This window comes from Scyliorhinus canicula, chromosome 8, assembly GCF_902713615.1.
Source record: "Scyliorhinus canicula chromosome 8, sScyCan1.1, whole genome shotgun sequence".
Classification (NCBI taxonomy): domain Eukaryota; kingdom Metazoa; phylum Chordata; class Chondrichthyes; order Carcharhiniformes; family Scyliorhinidae; genus Scyliorhinus; species Scyliorhinus canicula.
In genome coordinates, this window is record NC_052153.1 from 25,844,103 (window position 1) to 25,871,008 (window position 26,906).

The following is a 26,906-nucleotide window of genomic DNA, read 5'->3' on the forward strand; positions in this document are numbered from 1 at the left end:
CAGGAGGATCCATAGACTTTACTTCAGGAGATCTGGAAGGTCTTTTGAAAATAGTCATTCACAAATTGGCTGCTCTCCTTCCCTTGTACATATATTTTTCTGAAATTAAAATGCAACAATAAGAATTTTTCTTAACTTACTTAGAGGTTATCTATTTCTTCAACCCCTATCAGGTGAGGCTGGTCGAAATAGTCATTATTTACCTGTAGAAAAAAGTAAAAAGAAATAAACATTAATAAGGATATGCATCTTTTAAGTCATTCCATCATTGTAAGTAACCAGATTATATGTTGCACTCGACTTTCTGTCATACAAAGTTGAAAATTCTTAAAACTTCCTTTGTGAGTTTACTTTTGAATGATTTGGCTCAGTCGGTAGTTCTCTCGTCTGAGTTAAGGCTGTGAGTTAAAGCCCCAGTCTAGAGACATGAGTATATAATCTAGAGTAATAGTTCAGTGAAGCACTGACAAGTGATGCAACATTTACTCTAGCAACCAATACTGAATGCAACAATCTGGTAATATATTTAATTATCATGCACAAACTGGCTGCTGCATTTTGGCACTCCTGAGGTTGTAAAGTATTTTATTTATTTCTCTATAAACTGGAATGAGCCTTATTGCCCCCCTATGAACCTAACATTTAAAATTGAGCACTGGAAATAAAGAAGTAAGTGATCAGGTTTAGCTCAGTTGGCTGGGTGGCTGGGTGAACAAGCCCAACAGTGTGGGTTCAATTCCCATATTGGCTGAGATTATTCATCCTCTGTCCCTTGGTGTGGTGATCCTCAGGTTAAGTCACCACCAGTCAGCTCTCCCCTTTGAGGGGAACTTATGGTCATCTGGGACTATGGCAACTTTACTTTTATTTACAACACTCTTTAAACATCAAGGGCTGGATTTTACTATTTGGAGACTATGTCTTGACGTGGCATTTAGGACCAAAAAAATGGCACAAAACAACCACTGATCCTCTGTCTGGTGGGGGGCTAGCAGGCACGCAGTGTAGAGCACATGGCTCCAGCTGCAGATACGGCTGGGGTATTGCCGGGTCCATGGACGCACATGCGCACATCGGCGTCCTGCAGCGGCCGCGCCGTGCAATATAGCGCCGCCCGCCCCCAGTCCCGGCCAGCCAAATAGTGCCCCCTATGGCCGGGTTCGTCATTCCCAGACTACCTCACACCAGTGCCCCCAGGGCCTTCTAGGAGTAACTAGGAAAGGGCAATAAATGGCAGCATTGGCAGCAGAACTTGCATTCCACAAATGTAAATGAATTTAAAAATTTGGACAAAAAATATTCTGCTGATAGAGCCTGTGCACAGACGTGAAAAGCTCATTCAGCCTTCCAAGTTAATTTAAATTAGGATAAAGCTGCAGAATGCACCTGGAGCACTGATCGGTGATCCAAATGCCCACCACCATTTGAAAAGGCTTTTTGGAGGCACATTTGGTCAAAAAAAGCACAATTTATTGCTTGACAACTCTTAGAAATAGAATTATCCTTCATCACAGGACCTCATGCAACTTGACCTCCAATGTCCAAACTGTTGAGCAAAATGCCCTGGGCCCTAGCAATGATTTTGCCATAAAACGGTGTCTACATTGAGGGTTGCCATAGGAGCTGCAGTCACTAGATAATCCACAGCAGTGCCTTCAGTGCTCTTCAAGCATGTTGTGCATTCTGCTCTTGGAGCATTGTCAAGATATTTAAATAAACTGATATTGTGCTATAGGTAAATGTCAAGTCATCATGCTGAATATAGTGACACTAGCTAATGCCCTGGGCCTATACTGCTCCCTTACCCCAAATACAATTTGTGCGGCAGAAACATCTGAAGGACACCTTATACTATTCTATTGTGAGTTTTAAAGACAAATCGGAATCTGAATCGAGGTGAAACAGTTACATTTTCATTGATGTGCCTGTGAAATACATTAGGTTAATCCTTGGTTTCCTCTTTTATTGAATTTTGGCTAGATTGACATTGCTGTAATATTCCCATAATTTTAAAATCCTTTTTTATATTCATTCATGAGATTTGGGCACGCTGGCAGGGCCAGTATTTGTTGTCCATCCTTAATTGCCCTTGCACTGAATGGAAGACTAGACCATTTCAGAGGGTATTTAAGAGTCAATCACATTGCTGTGGATCTGGAGTCACATGTGAGCCAGACCAGGTAAGGCTGGCAGGTTTCCTTCCCTGAAGCACATTATTGAACAAGATGGGGTTTTATGACAATCGACAGTGGCAACTTAGGATCAACTTCTAATTTTGGCAGAAGCACAGAACAGGTCAACCGCTGGTTGTACATAGAACATACAGTGCAGAAGGAGGCCATTCGGCCAATCAAGTCTGCACGAACCCACTTAAGCCCTCAGTTCCACCCTACCCCCGTAACCCAATAACCCCTCCTCACCTTTTTTGTCAGTAAGGGCAATTTAGCATGGCCAATCCACCTAACCTGCACATCTTTGGACTGTGGGAGGAAACCGGAGCACCAGAAGAAACCCACGCAGACACAGGGAGAACGTGCAGACTCCGCGCAGACAGATTCCCAGCGGGGAATTGAACCTGGGACCCTGGCGCTGTGAAGCCACAGTGTTCACTACTTGTGCTGCCGTGCTGCCCAACATCTTGCATAATTTATGACTCTACTGGTTATCTGATAGCCCATCAGCTACTGTCTATTTTGCATCTTGGAAGTGGGAATTTCTGCCCATTGAATACTTTTACTTGTTTTACTATTTAGTAGACTTGTCCTTTACATCACTGTTTATTCTTCATGCTGTCAATGACAGTAAATGCCAGCAACCTATTGAAGCAAGGGAGGAAAGTCCTACTCCAGGTCTTAAGCACACATTTCAAATCTGACATTCCAGTACCACGGGAGTGCTGTACCAGCAGAGGTACCGTTTTTCAGGTGAGACCTAACTGAGCCCAATTGCAGTGTCGAGACCACCACCCCAGGTGAGATCAGTTAACTCAACACAGGCTCAAGAAATGAGGTGGGTACACCATGTTTGACCTGGTTCAGCTCCTCCCCTTCACAATCAGCTATGCAGTTGGCATAACCCGTAAGACCAGTTTTCCCAAAATTGAATGGCATTTCCTTTTCCACGAGAGTTCATTCACATTTTGCTCTTCTTAAAAAAAATATCCCCGATCAAAGTTCTGACATCTGCACAAGAGAAAACTTCATTCAAAGCTGAAAAATGGAACGTGCATTTATTTTGAAAGGAATTACATTAAGTGCTCGGTCTTATTAAACCCTGTTGCACACTGCAGTATCTCTGCCTACTGTACTAATTTCCAACTAATGGCAGATTTATCAGTGCTTTGAAACCCATATTTCTCAAAGCTGTGGCAGTAATATGATTCATTCTAATTGGTAATGAAATCTTACAAGCCAGCTCTGGGGTAACATTAAGCTGACAGATTTTCAGGAACAGTATTTTATTATAAAAATGTCAACACCTCTTTCTGAAAATCAATGTCAGCTGCACATAATTCTGCTCCCTGCTTTTCTGCCCGTCTGTAAATCGAAGCAATGATTTTATGTAATGTTTCAGCAGGTGAATAAGCCGCCAACTGCAAATAATTAACATTTGCTGCTGGCACTTCAGCTCTCTCTATCTTAATTAAACAGCACCTTCATTATTAACTTTTCTAAATAAGGCAGTCTTTAGTATTTTCTTTGTCAGAACCTTGGGTGCAGGCCCGTAGGGCAAGTACAGCTCACTTGATCGTTTCATCTGATCTGTGATGCAGTGTTTAATTATTCACAAGAGTCAAACCACCAAGACTGACTGAAACCTATTAACGTATTAATTATTAAAATTCTCAACGCGTGAATAACTCTGATTTATCCATTTATTCAACATTAGGTTTGCTAAATTAAAAGAACAACTCATTAAAGTGGTATTAAATGAATTCTGCCCCCGCAAATAGGTGGCATTAGGTTATCAGTTTAAATGCAGTATTAGTGACAAATTACTTTGCAAAGCCAAAAGCAGTTTGGTCATTGTTCAGGATCAGAATTGAATTAGAATACGTGCAGTGAAAAGTTTCATTTGGTAAGGTTGAAAATGCGCACCATTTCTACACATTAGTATTCTCAGCTGAAAACTGAGAGAATATTTGGCTCTTTATTCTTCGGGCACAGGTATTTTGCAGTCATATGTGACTGCATATCAGAGTGTGAGCTCCATATCACTGTAATGCTCTGTGTGCCCATGTAAATGCACAGATGAGAACTCTGCTGTCTGACAGCATGGATGTATTAAAGTTTGTGACGAGTTTTTTTGATTTAATTTTGATTTGATTCATTCTTGTCACATGTATTAGTATACAGTGAAAAGTATTGTTGTTTCTTTCATGCTATACAAACAACGCATACCGTACATAGGGAAGGAAGAAGAGACTACAGAATTTAATGTTACAGTCATAACTAGGGTGTAAAGAAAAGATCAACTTAATATGACGTAGGTCCATTCAAAAGTCTGAAGGCAGCAGGGAAGAAGCTGTTCCTGAGTCGGCTGGTACGTGACCTCAAACTTTGGTATCATTTTCCTGATGGAAGAAGATGGAAGAGAGTATGTCCGGGGTGCGTGGGGTCCTTAATTATGCTGGTTGCCTTTCGAAGGCAGCGGGAATTACAGACAGAGTCAATGGATGGGAGGCTGGTTTGCGTGATGGACTGGGCTATATTCACGACCTTTTGTAGTTTCCTGCGGTCGTTAGTAGAGCAGGAACCATACCAACCAGTGTTTGATTTATTCTAACTTCAGAAAGTTAAAGTCTTCCCAATCTTGTTCAACTTTCAAGACAAAGTTCATAATTTTTAGTTATACTGTAGTTGGGTTGAAACTAAAGCGTGATCAATACAATTGAGGGTAGCCAAACTCTTTGACAAAAGATGAACAGTCCATTTAATAATCTGAAACCACATTAATATGGTACGATGCACTGCGGCAGGAACTGGTTAAATATTCTGATCATCTGCTGAATTAAATAAGATTGCAATGCACCACTATATTAAAGAATAAAGTTGGATAAATAGGAAACATACGTGTCCACACCCTAACTCCCATTATGTTGTTGGGCCTTTCCTAACCTTCCCACCTCACATATATCTTGGCTGCCGTGTGTTTGATCACTAATGGATGAAGCACAGGGTAACCCTCCACCTTCAAGAATCTTAATATTTGCCCTGAGATTTAGGTAGGCCTTTGGCGACGTGCACAGGGAATTATAGAGCAAATCAAAATATTCTCAACACCGCACATTAACATTTGAAAGTAACAGAGCAGCACATCAGAGTTTGTTTTCAGCAAAAATTAAGAAGGTACACAAGTAATCATCACAACATTTTAAGTCTATTTACAGTAGACAATCTTTAAGAGCTGAATTAATTCTTTGTAACTAAGTGGAAAAAACTGGGATTCTGTTTCTTGATGGTTTTTAATTACTCAAGGGGTCTAATTAATCAACACTTTTGATTGAAATTCAAATTGATTTTCTCTTTCTCTTGGGAGTTTCAAATTGATCAGATAGTTTCAAATGGATTCTCCAAGCAGACTCTCTGGCTGAGATTGTTCAGACTCAGGTCCTGCTCGAAAGCTAAGGGGTGGGGGAAGGGGTACATCCGCTTAAGCAGGCACGAACAAATAGACAGCACGGTAGCACGCTAATTAGCAGAGTTGCTTCACAGCTCCAGGGTCAGAAGTTCGATTCCCGGCTTGGGTCACTGTCTGTTTGGGGTCTGCAAGTTCTCCATGTGTCTGTGTGGATTTCCTCCAGGTGCTCCGGTTTCCTCCCACAGTCAAAAGATGTGCAGGTTAGGTGGATTAGCCATTCTAAATTGCCCTTAATGTCCAAAATGGTTAGGTGGAAAATGGTTAGGTGGGGCTACTGAGGTGGTTGGAGGTGTGGGCTTATGTAGGGTGCCCTTTCCAAGAGCCGGTGCAAACTCAATGGGCTGAATGGCCTCCTTCTGCACTGCGTATTCTATGATTCTATGAAGAGCTGCTCTCGGATTAAGCCTATTATGCCATCCCCAAGATCTGCCAGCCCAGTCAGTGGGCCAATGGCTCAACAGTGCCAACTCCAGCTGTAGCCATAGTTTAGGCTGTATCCACAACGAGAGGGCATGGCAATGGCCAGACACCCTCAGAGAGGGGTAATTATGCTTGGTGGTAGCCAGCATCTGAAAGGGAGGCCTGGGTGATTGGGGGGTACAGAGGTCATTGAGTCTATTACTGTTAGGGGGCCCTATGGCTCTGAAAGTGCCCCTAAAAGTGGCCCCTTCCCAGAGTCCATTGGAAGCTGGCAATTTTCACTGGATGATCTCCCCATGTGGCAGCAGTCAGCTTTAGACGCTGGAAAACTACCTGCCTATGGAGACAGGAAATGACTGCTGACAGGTTACTGGAATAGTTCAATTGATCTCCAGATGTACTGTCAGGTTCTGCAGGTTTTCACGCTGCTGACAACATGGCATAGTTCCATTTTGCCACCCTTACCACATCCCAGCCCTTCCCCAAAGGACTAGTGAAATTTAGCCCTTTGATTTGATCAGTAGCGGTCCTTATAACCTGGGGAGAAATTGTGGGAACTTACTGATTTTTAAAAAATATATCTTCACATAAACCGATTCGATCACAGAGCAACTTTCCAGTTTCAGTGATGTTTCCACCTCATAAATAATGGCACCTGCAACATTGGCTTGGGGCAAAAATCCCAATATGGTCAAATCTTAAACTGCGCACTCACTGTGAATGGATTTAAAGGAATAGCGAATGTGACCGAAAATGTCCAATTTCGTGCATTATTTCATACTTCATTTCTTCATAAAATTCAATGAGAAAAACAATTAATCAGGACAAAGATCAAAGAATTCAAATTATGCCACATGCCTTAGAATGAGGCATGATTGGTTTCCAAAAGGCACTTTAATGGAAATATTATTTTAATTAACTATATTTTCACCACAGCTATCAGTTTTATTCATGCATGAACACATGGGGCAAGATTCTCCCGTACCCGGCGGGACGGCGGGACGGAGTGGCGTGAACCACTCCAGCGTCGGGCCGCCCCAAAGTGCAGAATCCTCCGCACCTTCAAGGGCAATGCCGGCGCTGAGTGGCTTGCGCCCCGCCGGCCGGCGTGGAAGGCCTTTGGTGCCGCGCCAGCCGTGGCCGATGGGACTCCTCCGGCTGGCGCAGGTCCGTGCATGCGCGGGAGCATCAGCGGCTGCTGACGTCATCCCCGCGCATGCGCTGGGGGGGGTTCACCTTCGTGTCGGCCATCACAGAGGTCTACACGGCCGGTGCGTAGGAAAAGTGTGCCCCCACAGCACAGGCCTGCCCGCGGATCAGTGGGCCCCGATCGCAGGCCAGGCCACCGTGGGGGCACACCCCAGGGTCAGATCACCCCCTGCCGCCCCCTCCCCCCCCCCCCCCAGGACCCCGGAGCCCTCCCACGCCGCCAGGTCCCGCCGGTATGGGACCGAGCCCTATTTACGCTGGCGGGACTTGCAGGCCGGAGAATCGCCGGGGGAGGGAGGGCTCTGTGAGCGGTCGCCACCGGCGTGGAACGATTCCCGCCCCTGCTGAATCTCCGGCACCAGAGAATTCGGCTGCCGGCGGGGGCGGGATTCACGCCGCCACCCGGCGATTCTCCGACCCGGCGGGGTTCGGAGAATCCCGCCCATGGTAACTGCTTCATAAAATGGGAATTGTGGATGTTCTTCAACATTTTATTAATCAAACCAAAATGAATACCAATATACTTACAATGCCCAAAAAATGGGAGCAAGAAAAACTAATGCCTTCGCAACATGGAGATATCTGGGTGTGAGAAACAGGGTGGAATTCTCCCATTTTGAGATTAAGTGGTCTGGCGGGGGTTGGAACATGGAGTGAATCATGCTGCGGAGGCTGGTGGAGAAACACGCCACATCTTCTATTCCCGAGCTCATTAATTATGCACCTGGGTGTTTTGAGTTATATTCAGTTGCAAGGCAGGTCTGGATGGTTCATAGTCGGCCGTCATATTAGGGTGCCCAGCATCACTGATCATGAGTGGAAGATGTCAGCCGGGATTATCCGTTCCCAAAGCAGTGAATGGAGTTTTGGTTGAGCCCTAAATTCTCCCTCCTCACTGGCAGCGGTAGCAGGGTGGATTCCGGCCAGAGAATCTCTGCCACCGTTGTAACTTCATTCTTCCATTAAAGCAATTTTTGAAAACTACAAAATCTTCATTTTTTATAAATTTAGAGTACCCAATTATTTTTTTTCCAATTAAGGGGTAATTTAGCGTGCTCAGTCCACCTACCCTGCACATCTTTGTGTTGTGGGGGAGAAACCCACAGGAGCCCAAGGCTCTGGGGGCAAATTATTTATTATCCATTTATGGAATGTGGGTATCACTGGCTGGATCAATATTTATTGTGCATCCTTTATTGCCCTTGAGAAGGTAGCGTTGTGCTGCATTCTTTAACCACTGCAGATCCCGTAGCATAGGTCCACCCACAGATCTGTTCGGGAGGGAATTCCAGGATTTTGCGACTGGTACCCAGAAATGGGAGAGAGTTGCTTCTTGGCCTTTAAGCACTGTGCTGAGGGTCTTGCTTCTCTCCAGAGGTTCTCGGTGGGCATCTGTGAAGAGACGTATGGCTGAGAAGAAGGCAACTGGTGCCACTGTCGGGGCAGTCAGTGGTGATGAGCCTCCTGCCTTTGATCTTCAGCAGGGGTGGATGGTAGAGTTTTCAGGCCGGTCTGAAGGCTGGCATCAAGGAAATGTAGCTCGCTGACTGTGGTGAAGAGCTGGACAAGTGAAGTGCCTTCCAGGCAGTTGGTAATTAATTGTCAAGCACTCCCTGACAGAAGAAGCGCTTTGAACAACAGCATGTCACCTGGAAATGGCTGGTGCTCTTTGCTGTAACTGATCAAAGTCTTCACAGCTCGTCAGTTTCACTGAGCACATTCTTCCCACTGTGCACACAGTCTCCCTATCCTGCTGAGTTGCAGGCACAGTGTGCAATTTCTGGGATAATAGGGACTCCGGAATCTATGTGAAAAATTGCTTCTAATTGAGTTCTTAAGTGTTTCAACTGTTTCCCCACCACCCTCCCAACCCGCCCCCTGCTTTGAGAAAACCAGAAGCATTGTGGGGGTGGGGAAGGGGCTGGTGGTGCATTGGTTGTGTTAAAGAGCAGAATCCTGTGCTGTTTATCGCTTCACGATCTGGCACCGGTTAACATTTTCCCAACATTTTGTGCTTGACATGTGACAGCACATTTTTTTGTACATGCTTGCACAAGGTATTCTTGGTGCTCAGATACTTTCCTGCTGGAAAATCATAGAACAGTGCTGAAGGAGGACATTCGGCCATCGAGTCGGCACCTACCCTTCGAGCAACCACACCACCTAGGCCCAATCCCCCGCCCTAGTCCTGCAACCCTACCCTAAGGGGCGATTTATTATGACCAATCCACCTCACCTGCACATCATTGGACTGTGGGAGAAAACCGGGGCACCTGGAGGAAACCCACATAGACACGGGGAGAACGTGTAAACTCCACACGGACAGTGTATGAGAAACAAAATTAGCACTGAGTAGGGAACAAAATTGGTTGCGATAGCCATGCACAGCAGGGGGAAGTGTTGGTGTGATTCTTATTTTTGAGTTTTGTTCAAGATTTTGAAACTGATTTACTGCCCCCCATCATTGTATCAGCACCCTGAGATTGAGCCCAGCACTTCCTCAGTATTAATCTGTCACCACATGGTGCACTGAGATGCAAGTAAAGGCTGGAGGTATTGTATTGTAAGATCATAAGGTCATAAGAAATAGATGCAGGAGTAGACCATTCAGCTCCTTGTATCTGTTCTGATGTTCAATAAGATAATGCTTGATCTGACTGTGTTGACTTCACATGCATGCCTCCCACAGAACCTTGTCGATCAAACATCTGTCTAACTCCGCCTTGAACATATTTAATGACCCACCTCCCCTGCCCTCTGCGGAAGAGAATTCCAAAGTCGACAGTGGCCTCTAGTTCTAGATTTCCCCACGAATCCACACAGCACCTAACTTGTCAAGCCCCCTCAGTATCTTGTATCTTTTAACGGGATCACCTTTCATTCTTCTAAACTTTAATGTATGTGCACCAACTCCCTCAGCCTTTCCTCACAAAGCAACCCCTTCATTCCAGGAAACAGCCAAGTGAAGCTTCCATGAACCTCTTCCACTGCAATTTTCTTTTCTTTTTTTAAAAATAAATTTAGACTACCCAATTATGTTTTCCAATTCAGGGTCAATTTAGTGTGGCCTATCCACCTGCTCTGCACATTTTTGGGTTGTGGGGGCGAAACCCACGCAGACACGGGGAGAATGTGCAAACTCCACACGGGCAATGACACAGAGCCGGGATCGAACCTGGTTTCAGCGCCGTGAGGCAGTTGTGCGAACGACTAGGCCACCATGCTGCCCGTCCACTGCAATTATACCCCTTGTTAATAAGGAGACCAAAATGGTAAACAATACACCAAAAGCAGTATCACTAGGGACTTGTACAGCTGTGGCAACACTGCCCTACTTTTATATTCCATTTCCCAATAAAGGACAGCGTTCCATTTGCTTGTCCAATCAGCTTGTCGTATCTGCATGCTAGACTTTTATGATTCGTGGAACAGATCACCCAGATTGTTTTTGTATTCATTTACGGGATGTGGGCATAGCTGGCGAGACCAACATTTATTACCCTTCCACAGTTGTCCCTAAGGAAGGTGGTGTTGAACTGCCTTCTTGAAATGCTGCAGTCCCTCAGGTGTAGGTACACCCACAGTGCTGTTCGGGAGGGAGTGCCAGGATTTTGACCCAGCGACAGTGAAGGAATGACGATATATTTCCAAGTCAGGATGGTGAGTGGCTTGAAGGGGAACATCCAGGTGATGGCGCTCCCAGGTATTTGCTGCTGTTGTCCTTGTTGATGGACGTGGTCGTGGGCTGTAGGTTTCTGCAGTCTCTCTCCATTTGAATAATGTTGAGCTTTTCTATTCTTTCTGTCAAAATGATCAAGCTCACATTATTTCACATTATATTCCATCTGCCAAATTTGTGCTCACTCACTTAACCGATCTGTATCCCTTTTCAGACACTCCGTGTCCTCTTCATAACTTGTTTTCTTACGTATCTTTATATCATGAGCAAATTTAGCTACCGTACACAGTCCTTTCATCCAGTCATTAACACAGATTAGATACAGTGCTGAATACTGTGACACTCCACGAGTTAGTTTGCCAACCCGAAAATGACTCACTTATCCTGACTATCTGCTTCCCCTAAGTCAACTAATCCTCTATCCATGTAAATATGTCTCCTGCTACAACCCTTATCTTGTGAAGTAACCTGCAGGTACGCGGTGCGGCTACAAGCTTTTGGTCATAACACCAGACGGATGCTGCGGACATAACCGCAGAATCGGAGAATCCAGCCCATAGTCACTGAAATGGAAAATCACGCCCTCAGTGTGTATCAAATGTATTCAATATTGCTTAAGGGTCATAGTTAGCGAACATGCCCTACTTCTCTCTTGCAGCCCACTGCAATGAAGGAGGGGCCACTCATGCAGCCCACTCAATAGCCTATGGTGCCCATCATAGCCACAGGTCCATTGTGTATGTGTGGTGAATGTGATTCACACCGGATTATAATCTGTATATACATGTGTCTGTATTGTAAGTGCAGTTGCACTACCTGTCCTCCAGGGGGAGTAGCTCTGGGAATGCTCGAGTTGTACGGGGCTTCTCCCTTGGCTCTGCCCAGGACTCCTCCCCCAGAAGCTGCTGTATAAAGATCAGTGCCACATGGTCAGCCGACCAGTTCACCGAAAGTTCAATGGCTAATAGGCTGGCTCTGTTGTGAGTATATTAAAACCGCTATTCTAATCCTACAAGCACGTGTCCGTAGAATTGTTAGTTCCAACAGTGTGATAGCTGGCAAACTACTCCTGAAGGCAATCCCATTCTGCCAAACAGTAAAATCAATATGTTCTGATTAGTTCAAGCAGGGCAGAAGGAATCAAAATGAAACAAAAGTTATTTTAGGTGGACTTGAAGGGGATCTACTCCAGGAAGCATCTGGAAAGTATTGTGCATAACGATTCAATCATGTGGGCAGCTCCACAGACAGATTAAAGTAAGCGAGAGATGGAGGTCGTGCAGCTGATATTGTGCATCTGGGGGGCGGGATTCTCCGTCCTTCTGCACCAGTTTTCTGGTGCGGCGCGCCCCTGCCAGCAACGGGATTCTCTGTCCCGCCAGCCAGCTAATGGGGTTTCCCATTGTGGGCAGCCCCACACCGTTGGGAAATCCCCGGCGTGGCGCAACGGAGAATCCAGCCCATGAACTTTTGAAAGCCATTTGGCCAAGTCCACGTAATATATCTGTTCACAAGATTGAAGTCCATGAGATTAATGTGGATTCAAAATTGAAGAAGAGACAGAAAGCTTCGAGGAGTACTGAATGAGAGGGTGGAATATTCAGGAAAAAAAATATTAAGTGGTAGTTTGACATGAAAATCAGTACGATTACCGTCAGCCCTGGCGGCGTGATCCACACAGTCAGCTTGAGGGACTTTGAAAAAATGTTTTCTACCCCCCCATGTGAAAATTGCAGCATCTGAGGAACGAAGAACCTGAATCGCACAACCCTGGGGTTATCTGAGCAGTTGGCAGGGGACGCTGCATTTAAATGGCTCCATAGCATTTGTTGTCATTCAAGCCAGGAGGATGACAGCGAGGAAACCTGCTCTTCAATTCACCGAGTGGGTCCTCACCCATATACTGGATGCCGTGGAGGAGAGGTGGGCAACAATATAGCATTGTGCTGACAGGAGACCCTCCAGCAAGGTTATGAATCATGACTGGGAGATGGTCGCAGCACTGGTCTGTGTCAGAGGATGGGGATGCAGCGATGTAAGATTAATGACCTACTCCGTGCTGCCAGGGTAAGTGCTCCTTGTCTCCTCTCAGCACTGTACCTTGCTGTCACTCCGAGAATATCACCACGGTCCCACATGCTGCCACCTCGCAGGGCCCCAGCACCCGACCTCCCACAAGCTTCCTCACATCTCACTGGCGTCCTTTGAGAACCCCTCCGTGCTTAACTGCAGTGCCCACACATTCCACGTATCATCTCCATCTGACTCACCTGGCGACCAGCTCACATCATCCCCATTTCTGTTCCTGCAGGAGAGGCTCCCCCATAACCGCAGCAAGCAAGAGAAGAAAGTGTAATACCTGAGCTAAGGTTCCAGACTCTTTTCGAGGAGAGAGTCCTGGAGATCACAGGTGAGAAACAGGGGTGAGCCTGTGCTGAGAGCAAGGTGGGCCTGTGAGAAAAAAGTGAGGAGCCACTGCATGTTCATCCAGGGATCTGACTGTCGGAGGTCTGTTGGATGCCATGACTCAGCTGTGTCACAGCCAGGTGCTATGCCTCTGGACACATTCACCCCTTGAGATGCAATAGCACAGTGGCACAGTGGTTAACACTGTTGCCTCATAGCACCAGGAACCCGGGTGCGATTCCGGTCTTGGGTGACTGTGTGGAGTTTGCACGTTCTCTCCGTGTCTGTGTGGATTTCCTCCAAGTGCTCTGGTTTCTCCCACAGTCCAAAGATGCACAGGGTAGGTAGATTGGCCATGCTAAATTGTCCCTAAGTGTCCAAAGATGTGCAGGTTAAGTGGGATTACAGGGATAGGGCGGGAATGGGATGAGGAAGAGTGCTCTTTCAGAGGGTTAGTGCTGGCTTGATGGGCTGAATGGCCTCCTTCTGCACTTTTCGGAGTCTATGATTCTATGAGATCTAGGAATAACAGGAGGGGTTATCAGAAACACTCCTGTGACTACAAGGCTAAATGGAGGAGTTCCAAAACCTTTTTTGCAGGGGCTAGTGGCAGCAATATGTGGCAGCCAGGCCGACACTGCAAGGGTGGCAACTGCAGTGGAAAGCATGGGGCTCGAGATGAGATGCATGATGGGAGAACTCTGAACGATGGCTCAGGTTCTGGGGACCATGGCTTAGGGCTTCGACTGCATGGTGCAGACAATGGTGGGCCTCCAGGTCTGGCAGCGCCAGGTAATGGTGAGGCTTCTGGAACTCACTGCAGTTGCCCCTCCATCCCATGAAGTAACCCAGGGGACCGCGAGCATCCAGAGGGAGGAAGATTCCCTGGTGCACATCCTAGGGCCATCTCCACTCCCCACCCCCCTCCCTGCTCCTCCTCGCAGGTGAGCCTAGGAGTGACTCACCAATCTGAATCCCCCCTTTTTGAGATTGGCGCAACTCAGGCACAGCAGACAGAACAGGGTGATGCTCCAACAAAGCGCCGCCCGAAAGTAGGCCGGGGCTCTCTAGGATTAGGCCCTCCAGAGGACACCCACCAAGGGTTCATCAGGCAACAGAGCATGGAAGGCAACAGGCTGCCTCCATCTCTGATGTGCATTACGGAAATACACCCAGCCATAGCACAAGGCTGGCGGATGGTAGGGGCACAAAGTGGGACAAGTGAAGTTAGGCACTAGCAGTTGGGGAACATTGTCACCTTGTCACATTTTTATATGCCAATAAAGTAAATATTATTGTTGTTTATCACTTTAACACCTGACAATCTTTAACCCACCTCCCAGTGGCAAGGCGCTTCTCCCCATTGGGACACAGGCATTCTCAGTGAGCCTCCATGCTGGCCAAACCTTTAGGTCCTCGCAGAGTGAATGTTTCAATCGCAGTGATAGGACTCGGGCATGATTGAGTAACCCGTAGACCCTCACCCCTAATCCCCCTGTGGAGCAAAGGGGCAAAGGAATGAAGTGCAGACCCTCACTCAGACAGGAGCCAGGGAGTCAGCTGGCTGCAGATCGGCAGGAGTCTGGCATAAGCAGCGACTAAGGACCATCACAGGCCACCTCGCTGTGATTCATCTTCACACTCCTGCATTGATCGGGCATCAGGCACTCACCAACTCCCCAGCCCCAGCACCCCGATGATCAATATCTCGGCCACCTTGATGCTCTGATTGCAGTGGTGTCACATCTTGGGTGAGCTGGGGTTCACCCTGTCGGACAGAGAGCTAGTGCTCCTCCATGAAGCGGGAGGTGATGAGATTGTCTCTAGCCCTCCTGCCCGTGTGCATCCTTGCCCCCATCTGGTCACCATCCTCAGGCTCCTCGGTTGGTTCTTTCTCAGCATGCTCAGTCACGTCCTCATGCAAGGTCTTGTGCTGCTCCTCCAAGTCATCTTCATGAAGCTCCTCGCTCTGCTTCAGTGCAAGCCTGAGGAGGGCACAGCAGACCACAACAATTTTGGAGACCCACTGGGGGCTCTATTGTAGGACCCCACTGGACCTGTCAAGGCACCAGAACCGCACTCCAATGGGCCAATGCACTGTTCGATGACAGCTTGAGTCGCACTGTGAGCCTCATTTTACCTGGTCTCTGCTGCGATCTGTGGCCTCCACACTAGCATCATCAAACCCAACCTCTTGTCCTAAGGAGCCAACTCTATAGCCCAGGGTGCCTTTTGAAGATTGCAGGGATCTGCGACTGACCAAGGATGTAGCTGTCATACACGCTTCCTGGAAAACCGGCACACATGTGCATGAAATGCATTTGGTGGTCACATACCAACTGGACGTTGAGGGAGTGGAACCCTTTCCAGTTGATGAAGGGAACTCCCTGGTGCCATGTGGCAAGGAGCGCAACATGGGTGCAGTTGATCATCCCTTGCACCTGTGGCAGACCAGCTATGCGCCCAAACCCAATCGCCCTCTTATCCTGCCAGGCCTGTTCCAGGTCAGAGTGGATGTAGTCCAGAGCCAGGTCATAAATTACATCCATGAACCCGTGGTTGCACTTATGGATGAAATACCGCAGCGGTCCTCTGTGGAGCCCTGGTAGGATCCTGTGGCGGAGAAGTTGAGGGCTGCCGTGACCTTGATGGACACAGAGAGTGATCGTCCTTCACCTCCATGTGGCACCAAGTCAGCAAGAACATGTCACAAGTGCCACACTGTCTGCTTCGATAGCAGATGGTTTCAGACAGCTCCATGAAGGACACACGAGTCTAGTGAACACTTACTCTTCTTTGGCACCTTTGTTCCCCCTGCATGGCTTGTGAATAGTGAAATAAAGAGGTAAAAGACAACGAGAAGGAAAAAAAAATCATGGCTGTAACAAAAACTTTCCATGAACAACTGCCAATATTCCAGTGTCTGACGTCTTCTCTAATTTGTTTAGGAAAGGAGATTGGGAAACAGCTTCCAAACAGCGGTCCAATCTTTTTCCAACTTCAGAAAAAAGTCCTCCACTGCTGTGGGAAATTACTGGTATTGGAAGCCCTGCAACAGTGCAAAATGTCTACTCCAGTAAACTTAATTGGTTTAAAACAACAGCAATAACCACAGTTCAACCTTGTCCAGCCTGTGCATCCTGAGAGGCCGACAGCCGAGTGGGCTGAGGGTAAAGTGGATTCTGGTGTAAACAGCAAAGACGAGTGTCCAGTCTTTGTATCTGAGGAATGTTGTGTGTGTGGTAGCCGGCTTGAAAGTCTCTTTGGTTGGCATCGAGCCATCAAATGCCACTTATTATTCTAGTGTGTCAGAGAAACAATGAGACAACGCTGACAAATTTCAGTCTGATGCTGTAGGGGGAAGATGTAGACAGGGAAGGCAACTGATGTTTTCATGTTATCCACTTCAACCTGTCAGGTCCAGATCGTCTGAAGTGAGATAGAATTATTTTGTTTTTAAAATGTTTGCGATTTCAATGTATCTCACTCTGCAAACATATTCAATCATTTCGAGCACTTCATAATCAGTCTTACTCCTTTAATCATAACAAGTCCACCACATTGAGATCTCACTTTATTTTTTTTACGATATTGATGCTGTGGAAATCGTAAAAGACATTGTAAGTGTCTTCAGGAAGAGAATTTACAGTTAATGTTTGTGAACATTTAAGGTTCTTCACAGACCTGTGATTCTATTGTTAGCAACTGGTTACCATAAGAACATTGACACTTAAAAATATGCTGAGATAAAACTGAGGAAATTTCACAAACACTGGAAATGATAAATAGGAATGGATTGTTTGACAGATCATCATGAATATACCCAGCTGTAAGGGTCCTTCCTGCTTATTTCCTTTGTTCCCAGTTCTTTTCATTTACTATTTTGATCCGTGGACCCATAATCAAGATGTGCCTTGAAGCAGAAGTTTCAATGATGAAACCGCCTGCTTGCCAGGACACTGTGTTCCCAGGTTTGGTATTTTGGAAGGGAGAAGCCAGACTCCTCGTCACCGAGTGGATCGTAGGAACCAGCTTCAGAGGGACTTGGTTCGATTGGTTAACTGGGAACTGATGGATTTCCCAGGCCCAGTGTTCTGCCTGACAATATGGGAAGGAGGGATTGGGAAAGGGGTAATAGGTAGTCAGTTACATTTTCTGTTTAATTATAACACTGTACATAAGAAAAAGTGACTTGTGTTTTAAACATGATGTGGAGATGCCGGCGTTGGACTGGGGTGAGCACAGTAAGAAGTCTTACAACACCAGGTTAAAGTCCAACATGTTTGTTTCAAACACTAGCTTTCAGAGCAGTGCTCCATTCACCTGAGGAAGGAGCAGTGCTCCGAAAGCTAGTGTTTGAAACAAACATGTTGGACTTTAACCTGGTGTTGTAAGACTTCTTATTGTGTTTTAAAGTTACAAAACTGGTGACTGTAGTTTATTGGACTCAACCGAGGACCTTGGGTATTTTGAATAAAATCAAATTTTACCCGTGTTGCAACTCCAGGAAAATTGGGCCTGGAATTGACTTACACACTGGCTCTGAATGACATGACATAGTTTAGGGGCTTGATCTTGGAATTGGGACAGCAGACAATGACAATTTGGCATCCACTTTATATTAAAAAGACAACAGATTTGTAATAGCCTAACAGAATAGCTCTGGACGCTGTTAATGCCTTTCTTAGGTGGAGGGAGGATTTGTCATTGGTTTATTTGGCTTTGAAAAGACAAGTTAATTGAATTGGCAAGCAAATTAAAAGTAGAGGTGCCATTTAAAAGTAAGAAGGCAGAGAAATATGAAATGAAAAATGAAAATCACTTATTGTCACGAGTAGGCTTCAATGAAATTACTGTGACAAGCCCCTAGTCGCCACATTCCGGCACCTGTCGGGAGGCTGGTATGGGAATCAAACCATGCTGCTGGCCTGCTTGGTCTGCTTTAAAAGCAAGCGATTTAGCCCAGTGTGCTAAACTAGCCCCTTATAAATATAACATATTTGTTGAGTGTTTGTTTCTGTCAGAAACGCAGGAGAGCCCATGGGCAAGTAAACCAGATAGTGTAGCATTTGAAACACTTTCTGGTGGGGAAAGGATCTGGAGAGAATTTGGTTGCAGTTCAAGCATGAGGGGGAAAGAAGGAAGTTGTGATTAGAAGAAAGAGCAAAAGACAGAGTTCCAGCTGAAAGTGCTTAATTAAATTAAAGGAGAGCTGCCAAGAACTATAGGGGAGCATTATCCTAGAACAGAACTGAGTGGGATATGCTTAAGGTTATATAGGCAATTGTGCTAATCACTATGCTACCATGCTCCCCTTTGGTGACCTGTGTCTTTGATTCAAACAAAAGGTTCCAGAAGGCTGCGCTGTTTTAGACTCAAGATTACAGATTGGCCAGTGTCGGTGATGACTCGGCTTGATTGATTTGGTTGGCGGCCAATGAATGGCGCAAAAGGCTGTGCTCTACCTGGTAACACTAAGTGATTGGACCTGATCCCACTGGAATGTTTTCAAAGTCATGAGGTTCCAGTTTGGTATCGCTTTTGATTCTGCAGCTTGGACGGAGGAATCTAACTCATTCTCTCCAAAACGTTTGAACTAATCCTCTCCATAAGACCACTGTGAGGGCTAACTCGCTCTTTCCAGCAAGACCCGGTGTCAGTCCCTCGAGACTGCAAAGGCTTGAAGTCAAATTACGAGTTAAAGGAAAGGTTTGCTGAGAAGCATCTGTGAGGAAAGCATGCTAGAGAACCACCATTTGAAGCAAAGGCTCTTGGCCTGGATTCTCCACTATCCGGCGGGGGGGGGCCGTACCGGCGCCGAGGAGTGGCGTGAACCTTCAGGGGCTAGGCCGGTACCGGCGGGGTTGGCACCGCGCCAGCCAGCGCTGGCAGGGTTGGTGCCGCGCCAACCGGTGCTGAACGGCCGGCGCAAGTTGGCGCATGCGCGGGATTGCCAGCGTGGTCTGGCATGATCCCAGCACATGCGCAGGGGGATTCTTCTCCACACCAGCCATGGCGGACCATTACAGCGCCGGCGCGGAGGGAAAGAGTGCCCCCACGGCACAGGCCCGCCCGCAGATCGGTGGGTCCTGATCGCAGGCCAGGCCACCGGGGGGTGTCCCCCTCCTCCCCCGGGGTCTCCGCAGGCTGCCCGCAGAGCCAGGTACCACCGGTAAGGACCTTGTTTGACTTATGTCGGCGGAATTGGGCAAAAACGGGTGCCACTCGGCCCATTGTGCAGCAGTAAATCACCGAGGGGGCCACTGCCGACCGGCGTGATGCGATTCACGCCCCCACCCAAAAACCGGCGCCGATGAATCCGGTAGCTGGCGTCAGGGCAGAGGGGTGGGATTCACATCCCCCCCCCCCCCCCCCCCGCCCCGCCCCGGCTATTCTCCGGCCCAGCGAGGGGGTCGGAGAATCCCGCCCAGAGGGAGGGAAGGGTTCAAATTAATAAGGATGAAGGTCAAAAGATAAGGGGCAGGATTCTCCAAACACAGCCGGGACGGCTAATCGGCAGGAGGCGGTGTGAATGCCGCCCCGACGCCGGCTGCCGGATTCCCCGGCGGCGGTTTTTTCGGTGGGGACGGGAATCGCGTCGCGCCGGTCGGGGGCCGTTGGTGGTGGCCCCCCCCCCCCCCCCCGGCGATTCTCCGCTCCGCGCTGGGCCGAGTGGCGGCCCGTTTTCGGCCAGTCACGCCGGCGTAACTCAAACAAGGTCCTTACTGGCGGTACCTGGCTTTGCGGGCGGCCTGTGGAGTCCTTGGGTGGGGGGCATGGCTGATCTGGCCCCGGGGAGGGGGTGGAACCCACAGTGGCCTGGCCCGCGGTCAGGGCCCACCGATCTGCCGGCTGGCCTGTGCCGTGGGGACACCCTTTCCCTCTGTGCTGGCTGCTGTAATGGTCAGCCATGGTTGGCATGGAGAAGAACCCCCCCTGTGCATGCATTGAGATCACGCCAGAACATGCTGGCGTCCCGCTCATGCGTCAACTCGCGCTGGCAAGCGGAGGACCTTCGGCGCCGGTTGGCGCAACGCCAACCCCACCGGCGTCGGCCCAGCCCCTGAAGGTGCGGAGGATTCTGCACCTTCCGGGCGGCCCGCGCCAGAGTGGTTCACGTCACTACTCGGCACCGGTACGGCCCTCCCAGCCGGATAGCAAAGAATTCCAATTAAAGAGGTTAGTAGGTTAGTTTGTTGTGATCCAGTTGTATTTGCTGCATACTTCATGATAGTTCTTGGTATAGATAAACAGTTGTGTTTCAATTTACAAACTTGCTGACTGTAATTATTGGACAACCAAGGGCCAGAGAATTCAGAAATTTTCATGATAAATAATGGTTAATTCACTTGTGTTGTGACTCCAGGGCATGTGGGACTGGAATTGACTGTGCACATGCCCACGGTGGTGTTACCATAGCAACTCAAATGGAGATGCCTAAGGAAAAGTGGACATTACCCCTGAAAAGTAAACTGACAGAGCAGGTGCAGGATGTTTATGCTGATCGTCAGAGTGGGTGTCGAAGGATTACCATGAGGTAAAAAAGACTATCCTAGGTGTGCATTAATTAGTTCCAGAGTCATAAAGGCAAAAGTTTCTGAATTTAAGGTAAAGCTGGGATAGACGTATGTTGAATTTCACAGGGTTAAACAGAACAATTTTAATAGATCAGTGTAAAATTGGGAGTTGGAACTACCTATGAGGCCCTGAGAAGAATTTACGAATTCCCTACCTTCTATGATAAGAACACATGATGAGGAAAAGCCAGACTATCAGCAGTAATGGCTGATGATCATGAGCTGATCCATAAATTTAAACCTTTGTTTCATCACCCCAATAATTTTGAAAAGAATAGGAAGTGGGAGAGTGAAAGGAAGGCATGCAGCCAAGGTAAGGAATGGATAGTTGGGAATACTACGAGAGCTCCTTCTCAGACCAGGAAGGGAAGTACTGAGGATGGAGGCGAGACTCAAAAGCCGATGCGTTAACATTGCAATAAAGTGGGACACACATGTTCAGCATGTTGGAAGCTGTGAGGAAAGCCAATGAGACTTGTTAGGGTTCATAAGGAGGATTCAGAAAAGGAAAGAAAGGTGGAGAATATTACAGGGCAGACTGTAGCTCTCATGAGAACTAGGAAACCTGAGGTAAACACTGCTGTGGATGCAGGCATGGCAATTAAGGTTGATGGGAGATATACGAGGCTTTAGTCTAAGAGGAAGATCACACTAGTTTCATCAAATGATGTAGCCAAACCCATAACTATGGTCAGGGACAAAGGTGCTACGCAAATTCTCTTACTGGAATGGGTTTGGTTTTCCCTCCATCGAGTTCAATGAAAGCCAAGGTGTTAGTGAATGGGATCGGTGGAGATTATATCCCAATTGCCTTGTATAAAGTACAATTGGAGTGTGATTCATTATCAGGTCTAGTAGTTGTCAGAGAGGTTGAGGAGTTCCCAGTAGACGGAATAGACTTACTTTTGTGGAATGATATGATAGGACTGATGGCTAGGGATTCAACCATGATTACAGAGAGTCCAAGGAAAGATAAGTATGCAGAACAGTTACAGTACCAGTTTCCAGATATTTTTCTGTCATGTCTAATGACCAGGGCAATGGTTAAATAAATTCCACCACCAGCGATTGAAGTCACACCACCATTTGATGGTGGAATAATCAAAACTATCTTTGAGGATGAGGATAATTCCAAGGAGGCATTTGGTAGAAGTTCATTAGTTTAGGCCCAGGAGACAGATCCAGAGTTACACAGGTTAGTACAGTCAGCTCTGACAGACAGTGCGGCTGAGGAGGTTCTAGAGTGCTATTATGATAAGAACTGAGGACTAATAAGCAAATATGGATATTCTCAAAGACCTGCGGATGAGGAATGGATGGTTGTTCATCCGATGGTGGTACCATTCAAGTATTGCTGGAAAAAACTTAGGGTGACACATGAGATACGAATGGCAAGACATGTGGGAATTCGGAAGATTCAGGCATCAATCAACAAGCATTTTTTCTGGCCAGGGCTGTATACAGATGCCATGCAATTCTGCAGAACCTGTCATACCTCACAGTGCCAGGGACCCGGGTTCAATTGGGTGTCTGTCTGTGTGTAGTTTGCACATTCTATATATGTCTGTGTGGGTTTCCTTCAGGTGCTCTGGCTTACATCCACAGTCCAAAGACGTGCAGGTTAGGTGGGGTTGCGAGGATGGGGTGAGGAGTGGGCCTCGGTGGGGTTCGGTGCAGACTCGATGGGCTGAATGGCCTTCTTCTGCACTATAGGAATTCTATGGATTCTACGGAAACCACAACATGTGATTAGACTAGCACTTTTGGGTGCTATGTCTTTTCGTCCGACGTCATTTCGTCCAACGACACTTCGTCGACGTCTTTTGGTCCAACGTCTTTTTGTCCGCACGTCTTTTGGTCCAACGTCATTTTGTCCGATGATTTTTTTCGTCAAAGACTTTTTGTGACTTGTTACGTTTTTTTGTCGGATGATTTTTTTTGTCAAAGACTTTTTGTAACTTGACTTATATTGCCAGAGTTGATCTCTGCGTGGATTATTGAAATAGGGATTATATAAACAGAACATTTACTCAGTCTAAATTTGATCCGGCTCTGTAACTAGCAGTGGGGACATCACTGAAAACCGATGCTGCAATTTGTCATAATCACGCCATTCCTTGTGATACACCTTTCGTATGTGTTTTCTACAAGAGGGGTGTTTGCACTTTACCTAGCAGAGGGTTGAAATCTTATATTGAATAATGTATATTCCGATCATGTACGGATTGATTCAGATTTTGCTGTGTTAGTGCACTTACGGGAACCAAGTTCCTTCCGACAATCAGTTTAATATCTGCGAAACGCAAAGCTGTCATTTCACATTTTGCAAAGAACTTTGCATTAAAATATGCCAGGCGCCAGTGCCCCAAATGATGGATATATTTTAAAATGTCAATCACCGGAAAATCAAGTACACCCTGAATATGCCTCCCTTAATGAATTATCAAACGTTCATTTAACAGAAGTTCACAGGCGAAATGGAGAAACTAATAATCTTCGCGCAGCAGCACACGCTGTTGGGACAAAATAGAAATAAGTTATAATTCCGACCTGGAAGTGTTTGATGCTGACACCGGATGCCAAAAGCGAAAACAATTCAATCCCCAGCACAAACATGTATAAAACGAAAAGTAAGTTTTTGTCACCGGGTTTAGATTTAGGAATGTGCTTCGTAGTTACTAATTTAAATGGATTGATCGTAGCTGACATTTATCGTTCAGAAATACTTTCTAGTTTCATGCACTTAACAGTCAAATAAGAGCATTCGAACTCTAAACAAGTATTTCTAACAATGTTTGCAATGTTTTCCATATTGTCTGTGTTACTGCACTACATCGAAGATAATTTGCAGTTATTTCTAGTTAAGAAAAATCACCAGGTAAGTCCAGCTAAATTTGTAATTGGATAATTGGACAAAAAGACGTTGGACCAAAAGACGTGGACGAAGTGTCGTTGGACGAAGTGACGTCGGACGAAAAGACGCGACACGGCACTTTTGATGCCCATGCTAGTGTTTAAAGAGCCATTTAGTCGGGTATTGGTAGATTGTGTAGGACCATTGCCTAAAACAAAGGCATGGCATTAGTACATTATTATGGTCATGACCACCAATTTCTGCAAGCCACACCTTTAAGAACAATTATAGTTCATGTAGTAGTGGAGAGGTTGACACAGTTCTTCACATGCCATAGCCAACCCTTAAAATTAAAATCTTAGTATGTTTCTAAATTTATGTCTAAAATTTTCCAGAACATAATTCGCAGTTTAGGTATCAAACGTCTAAAGTCAACTGCATATCACCCACAAATTCAGGGAGCTTTGAAAAGGTATCATCAGATCCTCAAAACAGTGATTAGGGCCTATTTGCAAACAGACAAAGCAGGCCAGCAGCACAGTTCGAATCCTGTACCAGCCTTCCCGGACAGGTGCCGGAATGTGGTGACTAGGGGCTTTTCACAGTAACTTCATTGGAGCCTACTCGTGACAATAAGCAATTTTCATTTTCATTAGATTTCTCCGTCAAAAACCAAATGGGAGATTATGAGGTTCCTCAGATTGTGCTGGTTCTTTAGGAAATTCGTACCTAACTTCAGTACCATAACCGTACCTTTTGACCAATGTATTACGAAACAAGCAAAAATGGCATGGTCTGTGGAATGCCAAACTGCGTTTGAGAAATCAAGGGTATACTGGTAAGCAAAACATTGTTGGCTGCCCCTGTCTTTTCCAAACCGTTTAAAATAGCCACGGGTGCCAGCAAGATGATGAGGCAGGAATAGAGAAGCCGATGGAACACTTTTCAAAAAAACTTAAGTCCGCACCAAAGAAAGTATTCCCATTGAGAAGGAAGCATTGCTACTAGCCCTTCAACATTTTGAAGTGTGTCCCCGACATGACTGTCATAATATACACATCAGTGTATCATGGTGCAGACACACACTGATTGACACACTGCAAGACCAATCAACGCACACAACACAGCAGCCAATCACCAGTTAGAGCACACTCACTATAAAGACAGAGGGCACTAGTTTTCCCGCTCATTCGTGATGCAGCCTCTAAGAAGGACAGAGCTTGTAGCACAGATCTTTACCATGTGCTGATAGTATAGACTGGTTAGGATAGGCATAGGTCTTCAGTTTAATCTAACATAGTGTCGACCCACAGTGAAAGTTAAAGTATGTTCAACAGTTCCTAGCTTAATAAAATAGTGTTGTACTATTTCAAGTGTTGGTAGCCTGTATGTGTTACTGCTGAAGTAAACGCAGTCTCCACAGATCCAGAGTACCCAACATATCAATGACATGAAGCAAAGCTTAGTTTATACGAACCATAATCTGCTCGAAGTCATAGAAAAAATTAAAACTCGGAATGCAAGGTTGTTCCGAACGGGAGTTTATTTTTGCAACCTTTCGATGTTAAAATTGCACATTTTGCTGGATAGGACAATATTATAGCAGATGCACTGTCACAGGTTTAAATGTTGATAAGTGGCAGAAAGAACTTCGGAACTTAGTTCGTTGGAAAGGGCGGCTGAATGAATGTATGTTTGGTGTCATGTACCTTGGTATGAAATGCCTTTGCAAAGACTCTTCACCCCTCTAAGGCGAGAGGTATGTTAGAGCCCTTCCTTTTGATTTCCCATTCTTCCCATTTATTTCATAATTTTTGGTCCGTGGACCCATAGCAGAATGTGCCTTTAAGCAGTGGACTCAAACTGAAGCAATCTGCTAATCAGGACAGTGTGTTCCAGGTTTTGTATTTTAGAGAGGAGAAAACAGACTTGCCTGCATTGGTTGAATCTTCAGAACCAGCTTTGGAGCAAGTCGGGTAAGCAAGCAAGTTTGGGGAAGCACGGTAGCATGGTGGTTAGCATAAATGCTTCACAGCTCCAGGGTCCCAGGTTCGATTCCCGGCTGGGTCACTGTCTGTGCGGAGTCTGCACGTCCTCCCCGTGTGTGCGTGGGTTTCCTCCGGGTGCTCCGGTTTCCTCCCACAGTCCAAAGATGTGCGGGTTAGGTGGATTGGCCATGCTAAAATTGCCCGTAGTGTCCTAAAAAGTAAGGGGGGGGGGGTTGTTGGGTTATGGGTAGAGGGTGGATACGTGGGTTTGAGTAAGGTGATCATTGCTCGGCACAACATCGAGGGCCGAAGGGCCTGTACTGTTCTATGATTGTCTGGCTGTCAGCCAGGCACTGCCCTTGTATTAATACTTTCTTTCTCTTTCCACCACTCTGTTGTTTGTCTGTGCGAATAGAGCATGGGAAGAGTTAGGAAGGGGGGTTTGGGAAAGGGGGAGTCGATAGTTGCATTTTCTCTCCGTTTCATTAAAATACTGTAGATAATAAAAGGTCACTTGTGTTTTAAAGATACAAACCTGGTGACTGTAATTTATTGGGCTCAACCGAGCACTTCGAGTATTTTAAAATAAAATTGAATTTCACCTGTGTTGCGACTTCGGGTCAAGTAGGGCTGGAATTAACCGCGTATCAGCCCAGGCTGGCGTGACACAGCTTTAAAAGTGAAACAGATTAATAAACGAATGCATGGTTATGTGTAAGTGAGAGAGATCGAGGGACATGTGTGAGGGGAGGGTGTGTGAGAAGGTACTAAGCAGAAGAAAATGAAATGTGAACCAGATCATTTCTTGCATTGCTTAATTTGAAACCAATATTTCAGACTGCCAACAATCTCTTCTCACCTCAACTTACTGACAGATGAATGGATCTGGGAAGGAGTGGCTGGTGAAGGGGTTATGGCCTGGATCATGTAAAAAGGGAAACATTGGGAATAATTTAAACCAGATGGCAAGGCAGGAAACACACGGGATCAAATTAATTGCTGGCTTTACACCACTGAGCCACTGGCACAAATGGCCTCCTTCAGATGGCCTATATTCAGATTATGATCAGCACCGTCAACACCTCCCAACAAAATGAACGGAGAACTGCCTGGAGTGGATCAAGGCATAACAA

The 26,906-nt window shown here is 46.4% G+C and overlaps 1 protein-coding gene across 40 annotated transcripts in view; it reads right to left on the reverse strand.

Annotated features, from left to right (window-relative positions):
* LOC119970160 (receptor-type tyrosine-protein phosphatase delta) overlaps window positions 1–26,906 on the reverse strand; it is a 2,903,826-nt gene that overhangs the window by 2,024,945 nt on the left and 851,975 nt on the right. For all 40 annotated transcript variants that reach the window (XM_038804286.1, XM_038804284.1, XM_038804281.1 and 37 more), the window contains exon 3: window positions 141–203. The gene's annotated coding sequence lies outside the window, so the exon portion shown is untranslated. The remainder of the gene's footprint in view (window positions 1–140; window positions 204–26,906) is intronic.